The sequence below is a fragment of the Pagrus major genome, chromosome 11 (assembly GCF_040436345.1).
Source record: "Pagrus major chromosome 11, Pma_NU_1.0".
NCBI lineage: Eukaryota > Metazoa > Chordata > Actinopteri > Spariformes > Sparidae > Pagrus > Pagrus major.
In genome coordinates this window covers 4,306,638-4,313,886 of record NC_133225.1, presented here as the reverse complement: position 1 = coordinate 4,313,886, position 7,249 = coordinate 4,306,638, and the positions used below count along the sequence as shown (strand labels likewise).

Below are 7,249 nucleotides of genomic sequence, written 5' to 3'. Positions count from 1 at the left end.
TTGAATTCATGTATTGCAGATATCCGGATTTGATCCAGAGGATCTGACTGTGGATGTTGGGTACTGGTTTAAGGGAAGCACCAACCGTAAAGGTTACCTGGCAGGTTTGTGATTCAACCAGCTCTACAGTTATACAACAAATTGCAGACATTTTTAATTTGTTTGCTATTGATGTTATATATATATTTTCCAGAATTTTGTGACTTCCATGGGAGCGAGTACATGGAAATGCTGCTGCACATTTCAGTGCGATGGTTAAGCCTGGAGAGGTGTATTACACAAATTCTGCGGCAGTATGGGCCACTTACCAGCTATTTTAAGTCTTTAAGTATGTTGCTTATTTCATTGACAGTAGTACAGGTGCATTACACCAGACTAAATATGTACTTTTAAGCACAACCTGTTTTTATTTACAGATGAGAAACAACCAAGGTTTAGAAGGCTGGTGGATGCATTTTCCAACCCCCTGACGGAAGTCTACCTCCTCTTCTTTCAAGCAACGCTTCCAATGTTCTCCACACTGAACCTCCTCCTCCAGAGAAGAGAGGTCTTCCATCTTCCAGCTCCATGGAGAGGTAAAATGCAAGGGTTGGGCTATCCTGCTGCCAAGTATGTCTTCTTATTATTCATTGGCTGATATGTCCTTTTTCAAGTAATACATGGAAATCTTTTATGAACTACAAATTTGCAGATGACGAAGTTCATCATGAAACTGTGTGCGAGGTTCATGAAGCCGTTAGCACTACAGGGCCGACAAGTCCATGACATCCTCTACAAGGACCCACTAAACCAACTGCCAGGTAATATTTTCAAGTCTCACATAAGGAGATAAACCTGTATGCTCATTGACCTCAAATATACTTTTTGGGAAGATTGTTGTTTTGAGTTGGGTGATATCTCTGATGTGATGGAAAAGGCATAACATGTATGTAGACATGCAATGTATATGTAGTCTATGGGTAAAATAGCATGCTTACATAGAGGAATACCTTCAACCACTTGCACTTATTGTGCATATCTTGCTGAATCTATGTGCACTTACTGTTTGTCTGTCTAGTTTTGAGTTAAAGTGCTGATTGCCAAGTCAAATTCCTGTGTGTCTACCTGATGCATTTGGCGAATAAAAAGTGATTTTAATTCTGAGATATTGTTTAAAATACCTATACATAATTTGCTTTATCTCTTTCTGTTCTCTGTCTGTTAGGAGAAAAGCTAAATGTTGGCTTCACCACCAGAGCTACCCTCAACAGGCTCCTTGAGGCTGGAAACATTACACCTCAGGAGGTGCAGCTATTCCAGCAGGCAGCACTGGCGTTTCTGGTCAGGGCTGTGGAGTATGGAATCAACAAACTCCTTCTGAAGCATGCTAAATTCGTTGTCAACGAATTAACCAAAGCAGTAAAGTCACGAGGGGTAAAACTGAAACAAGACACTGAATGGTGCTAAAAAGCCCCACAGAGCTCAGAGGAACTGATCATTTAACATGGGTTTGTGACGGTGAGTGACATCATCCATGTTACACGTTGTCTTTTGATCCATTACTAGCAAAAAAAATTTGATTAGCGCAGCTTTAAATTTTGAAATCTATCTTGCTACTGAACAAACTCTGGCTGAGAAAGTAATTGAGAGTCAAAAGGCAACAAAATAAACGTAACCAATGTGAGGCTGCTCTGCCAGCTGAGATCAAATGCAGTGTTGAGGAGAATGTGGAGGTTATAATGTTATGCTACTGTGTTAGGAAAGGTTTTAGTGTTAATACTACTGTATTTACTGTATGCAAATATAGTAACAGTTATTGATCGTTTCTTAATTATGCAATTGCTTATTTTTTCTTCAAATCTGCCACCGGCCTCGATTACAGGCCTTTGCTGGTCACTAATGTGCCAAGAGAAAAAGGTCATTAGTGTGTTTTAGGTTTAGCAGCAGCTGCATCGACATCACATGCAGGAAGTGCTACTTAACTGTTCATTCCCACATGATTAGTTTACTAAGAGTCCAGCTGATGGTGCTGTTGATTATTCTGTTGGACTCAGAGTGAGTGAAACTGAATGGTAGATAGTCACTGTATGTTAAAAATGAATGTGCTTTGGATCAGATTATTCTGTCCCATGTTTTTCATTACCAATACTGCAACACTAACATAAGGAGAAGTTATAGTGTATGTGAAGTTTTACACTTTAGGAACCAATGGGGAGAGAAGTATTCCTTAAGTTACACTACCAATATCACAGTGTAAAAGTCCTGGATTTAATATCCTGCTAAAGTAATGATGTCAGGAAAAATGTAGTTAAAGTATCAAAAATAAAAGTACCTATTCTACAGTGTGACTGATATATGACATCATTAGATTGTTAATGCTGACACATAGCTGCATCGTGGCATTATGTGCTGAAACAGCTCAAGGTGGAGCTAGTTTTTCTATTTTCGTTATGGTTATCTTAAGTCCAGCAGAATTGCTAACAAGTCATCTTAAATGAGACAAAGGGCTCAACCAAACACTGTTTTCTTGTTGGGAATCAGAAGCCAAAAAATGCTTGACAACTACCAGTCCGATGCATTTTATTTCAGTGTATCATGTGTTTTTGATTTAAGTAACAAGAGACTAGTTTTTGATATTGAAAGTGATGTTTGTCCAAAGTGCACCAAATTCGACACTGCTCGTCCTTTGGTCCTCAGCAACGAACCCTTAAGTGTAAAGTAGATCCGATAAACGGTTCTCGGGACAGGAGGGGAACAGACAGACAGACAGGCAGAGATTCGTTGCTTTATAGTTAGATTTCTTTGCCGGCTACTGCATGCATGGCATCATCAAAACAGTCATGTAGAAGCCACAAAACCTGTTCAAGGTCTGCTGCTGTATTTATTGACCCAGCGATGCTAATTCACACTCAGTAAACCAATCTGAAGGACCTTAAACACCAATATTACATGTTTTATCTTTAAATTGGCTCTCTTGATGAGGTCACATTTTCCAATAAACAAAACAGAAGTCAGGTGGGGAGTTAAACACGAGCGAGAGGAACCAGACGACCAAAACATGAGGAAGCTGTTGGCAGCTGGCTACTAAAACAGGAGCAGTCAACATGACAGGACTAAATATTGACTGAGGCATGCTACACTACACACACAGACAGACTTGGTCTATAAAAGTAATAAGGCCATGAATGATGGAGCACCTGATGGGGTGCCTGAGTCAATATTAGCTTATCCTGTACATGTATGCTGTCTGGTTGGTGGTTGTTTCAGAGGCCGCAGAGCGCTCAGCTGCAGCTTAGCAACAGCTTTTAGTTCTTTGAAACCTACACAGGTGATAAGATGGTCAGTGGTGGGAAATGTCAACACGGGGATTGAAGAATTAAACTTAATCAGAAATACAAACTCTATTCTGAACCAGTGGCTCCCAACATGGGGGTAGAGGCCCTGCAAGAGGCCACACGATCAATAACAAGATGGGGACAAAATCTAGGTTTTCACTTCTCATATTGAATCTTTTTAAAATGAGCAGTGGACTACATTATGTCTTTTTTCTTTTCAGAAAATTATAATCGATATAGGTATCAATATCATTGTCACACCTGACTCATCAGCATTTTGTTATTATTAACATAAGTGGTTAATTCTGCATCTGTTTATCACTCCTGTTGAATGTTATGATGAGATTTTAATATTACTGATTAATGTCAAGTATAACACTAAACATCTATCAAATGGCAAAAAGCAACTGCTTTATATGATGATATAAATGCAGAAACAAGATAACTGAGTGATTGTGCTTGGTACAGTCACATGTTGTTTAATATAATGTAGACACCAAACAAACAGGTAGTTGAAGTTAAATTAAAAGTAATTCCTCTGCTCAGGAAAAGCAAAGAAGAAAACAAAAATCTTCCAGAAATTGCTCTGTGTATATAACGTGTGTATATAAATACATAAAGGTTGTATGTAGTGTGCTGTATAGTAGAATAACAATAATAGTGTGAACAAATGAATACCATAAAGGACAGACTGACAGGTGTGTGACTGTAATAGAGGCAGACCGCGAGCAGATTCAAACCAAAAGCATCATCAGGTTTGTTTCAACCCAAATATGAGGACTGAACACTATACAAAGTTACCCCAGTGACAACACCCTACACTTGCTTTAGTCCTGTAAGAGTTGAGTGTAGATAAAACAGAGCTCACCTGATTTCTGATGGTGGTGTCGGACACAAGTCAACGGTCAGACTGTCGGAGCAGTTGTCCCCTAACATAGCACCTTGCACTTTACAACACCTCCACCCATGGGCTCGTGTTTATCTTTGTCCAGACTGTTGCTTCCATTTAATGCACATGATATTGCCTCAGCACTTTAAGCTGCTGAAGCTTGGCAACAGAAAGAAAATTAATTTGGATTGTTTTCTTTTTACTTCCTGTGTCACAAATTGTCCAAATTTGAGGACGCTTCACATTAAAAGAGAAAAAAAGAAATGAGACGAACTTTAGAAAAAAAAAAATGTTTCAAAGCATCTAATGACAAAATGCTAATGGATTCTGACTAATGAAAACTGAGGAAAAACAGGAAGCGGTCAATAATGATCCATTGTCTGGAGCCATTCTCCAAATAATAACCCACAAGTCTTTGTGGCTAAGGTGAAAGAAGCCCTGACTGAGGTGTCGGGTCTCCACAACAGTGTTGTTTACGTCAGCCTCATCAGCATCTGTCTGTGGATGTGGGAGGTGGCTGGGCTGTGTGGATGTGTGTGTCGGGGTTCATGGAGAGCAGAGAGACATGAACATGAAAATACTAATGTTCCCTAATGAAAAAGTCTGGAAACCTCTCCAGCTATATCAAAAACTCCTCACAACTACTGATGAAACTCAGGAAAACAGTAGCTGCTAAATGAAACCTGGCAAAGTGATGGCAAGCAGAGTAATGAATACTGCTATTTAAAATTATCTGTGGCAAACAGCATCAGTGCACTGTCATGCCATTAGGAGTCCTGTAGTGAACTTTAAACTGGTTATGAAATACTGATGCCTCTATTCTTTCTTTTTCTATTCTTTAAAAAAAAAAAAGGTATTTTATTTGTTATTTTGTGGTAAGTAACTGTAAATTACAGCAAAGTCTAACAGTGTAGGTGTATGAACGACAAAGTTTGCTTTGTGTCACCATCGTCTTTTACATTACATGATCTGATATGAAAACTAAGTCAAAACTCATTGTCAAAATGAAAAATGGTATTAAAAATATGTTGTTTTACTTTCTCTTGCTTCTAAAACAAATGCACGCGTAGAGCAGATCAAGCTCTTGACAATCGGTGCTGCTTATACTGCTTTTGTTCCTCGTAGCTGCTGTAAGTACAGATCTTACCGTAGTCCTAGTTTATGAGGCAAAATATGTCCTTGGAGTATGGATATTTACTGGACTAAATCTCTTTTCAGGACAATTTTCTAGCCATGTCTGCAGCGAGAAGAGCAGGTATTTTAAGCCAAAACATGATGTTCATTTCTAAACCCTAACCAAGTGGATTTTGTGCTTAACCCTAACCAGACCATAAGCACAGCATTGTCACAACATATTGAAGACTGAACCTAAAGAAATCTTAAAAGTTGCCCCATAAAGAAATGTACATTTTCAGCATTTATTCTGATGATTAGGTTTGGTGTACAGAGATGGTTGGCACGAACTGGTGAAGCATCTATCAACTAATGAGGCAGATATTTTCCTCAGGAGGAGGAACCCAACCCTGTCTTTGGAGCATTTACACAGGCGAGCCAAAAGTAGCGTTTTCCAAATTTAAATTGGTGCCTGTGATATGCAACTGCAAGCTGAGAAATAAGATACATGGTAATTTTACAATGTGCAATACTTGGAGTACTAGCTGCTGCTACTTTTTTCAGTGGACGGGCCAGAATCCAGATTGCACTGCCAGCCGTTATCTAATGTCTGGCAGCACGTTCTCGTGGTGTGAAATACACACTGCCTCTGACCTTTTCGATTGACGACAGACATCTCAAATAATAGCTTTGTCTGTATGTGAGTGTGGTGTTTTCAGTGTTGATTGCCAGAAGTTATATCATACTGGGTAACAACAGAGGCATGAAAGATGATGTGAGAAGGTTAAAAAAAAAAAAAAAAGTAATGACAGGATGTAAATGTGTTTTCTGGGCACATCCAAATGCACGTGGACACGAGCTGTAACTTTAGCATGACTTCAGGATTTATATATAACATGAAAGTCTACATGTGTTTTTATAAAAAGCCTATCAGATGGTGACAGAAATCAGGTTCATACATGTGGTGTTATTTTTCGTACGGACGCACAAGTGTTAAAAAGGTCATGTGCGGCACGTCTTGTGCTGTTAAAACCACAGGAGGAATGTTCTCTGATGTGGTCATACATCCTATACCATATACACATGCTGGCACATACTGTCCACATAACTGCAGGCTGCTGTGCCCTACTGCATCCATTGACATCAACACAGCCACATACCACACACACACACACATACACACACACGCACGCACACACACACACGCACGCTGGCTTCATGTCAAGCAGTTCATAAGCTAAGCCACTTGTCTCTCTTTGACACATAAACTTCACGGCTTTCCTGGAAGGCGGGACCGTCAGGTGGCATGCTGGCGGCACAGGTGCTGCCATTCTCTGAGGCAGGGTTGGACTGCCACACACACACATGGTGTATCTCAGCAGTGATGTCATGGTTCTGTTTCTGGAAGGGTATTTGGATGGCATGTGTTTCAGTGTGCGCAGCCTGCATTTGTCTGTTGCCACCTGACTGACTGCCGTACAGACAGTGAGTCTGAAGCAGCTGTTCAGTAGAAGTACAGCTAATAAAATGAGGCTGCAGTAAAATGAACTTGCTGTAAAATCAATACTGGAGAAACATGTGGGGTTAAACAAACTGGAGCGCTGCTGTCACTTTCACCCTCAACACTTACTTCAACTTGAGCTTCCGAGCTACGTTCAGACTTAGCGTAAAGTCAAACGTAATCTTGTTTTATTCCCAAATCTCACTGGAGTGTTTTTACGGTGTTCTTTGCCATAAACAGCCAGTGTAACAGTTGGTGACAGACGCTGAGCTAACTTTTATGCTGAAGTTGAGAGATTTCTGTCATCACATCACATAGAGCCAATCCACGTCTGCAGCATTTGTTAGACTCTTTATGCAATCGTGCCACATTCTCTCATATTGCCTTCAAACATGATACATTATTTATGGTGTTGCACATTGTTTTAATATC

General features: G+C 39.9%; 1 long non-coding RNA gene across 1 annotated transcript; it reads left to right on the top strand.

Moving 5' to 3' along the window:
• Positions 1-559: 559 nt before the first annotated feature.
• Positions 560-1,265, top strand: LOC141004432 (uncharacterized). The gene is made up of 3 exons (XR_012179816.1): positions 560-575; positions 692-800; positions 1,205-1,265. It is a non-coding gene; the product is annotated as an uncharacterized lncRNA (long non-coding RNA).
• The last annotated feature ends 5,984 nt before the right edge of the window (positions 1,266-7,249 follow it).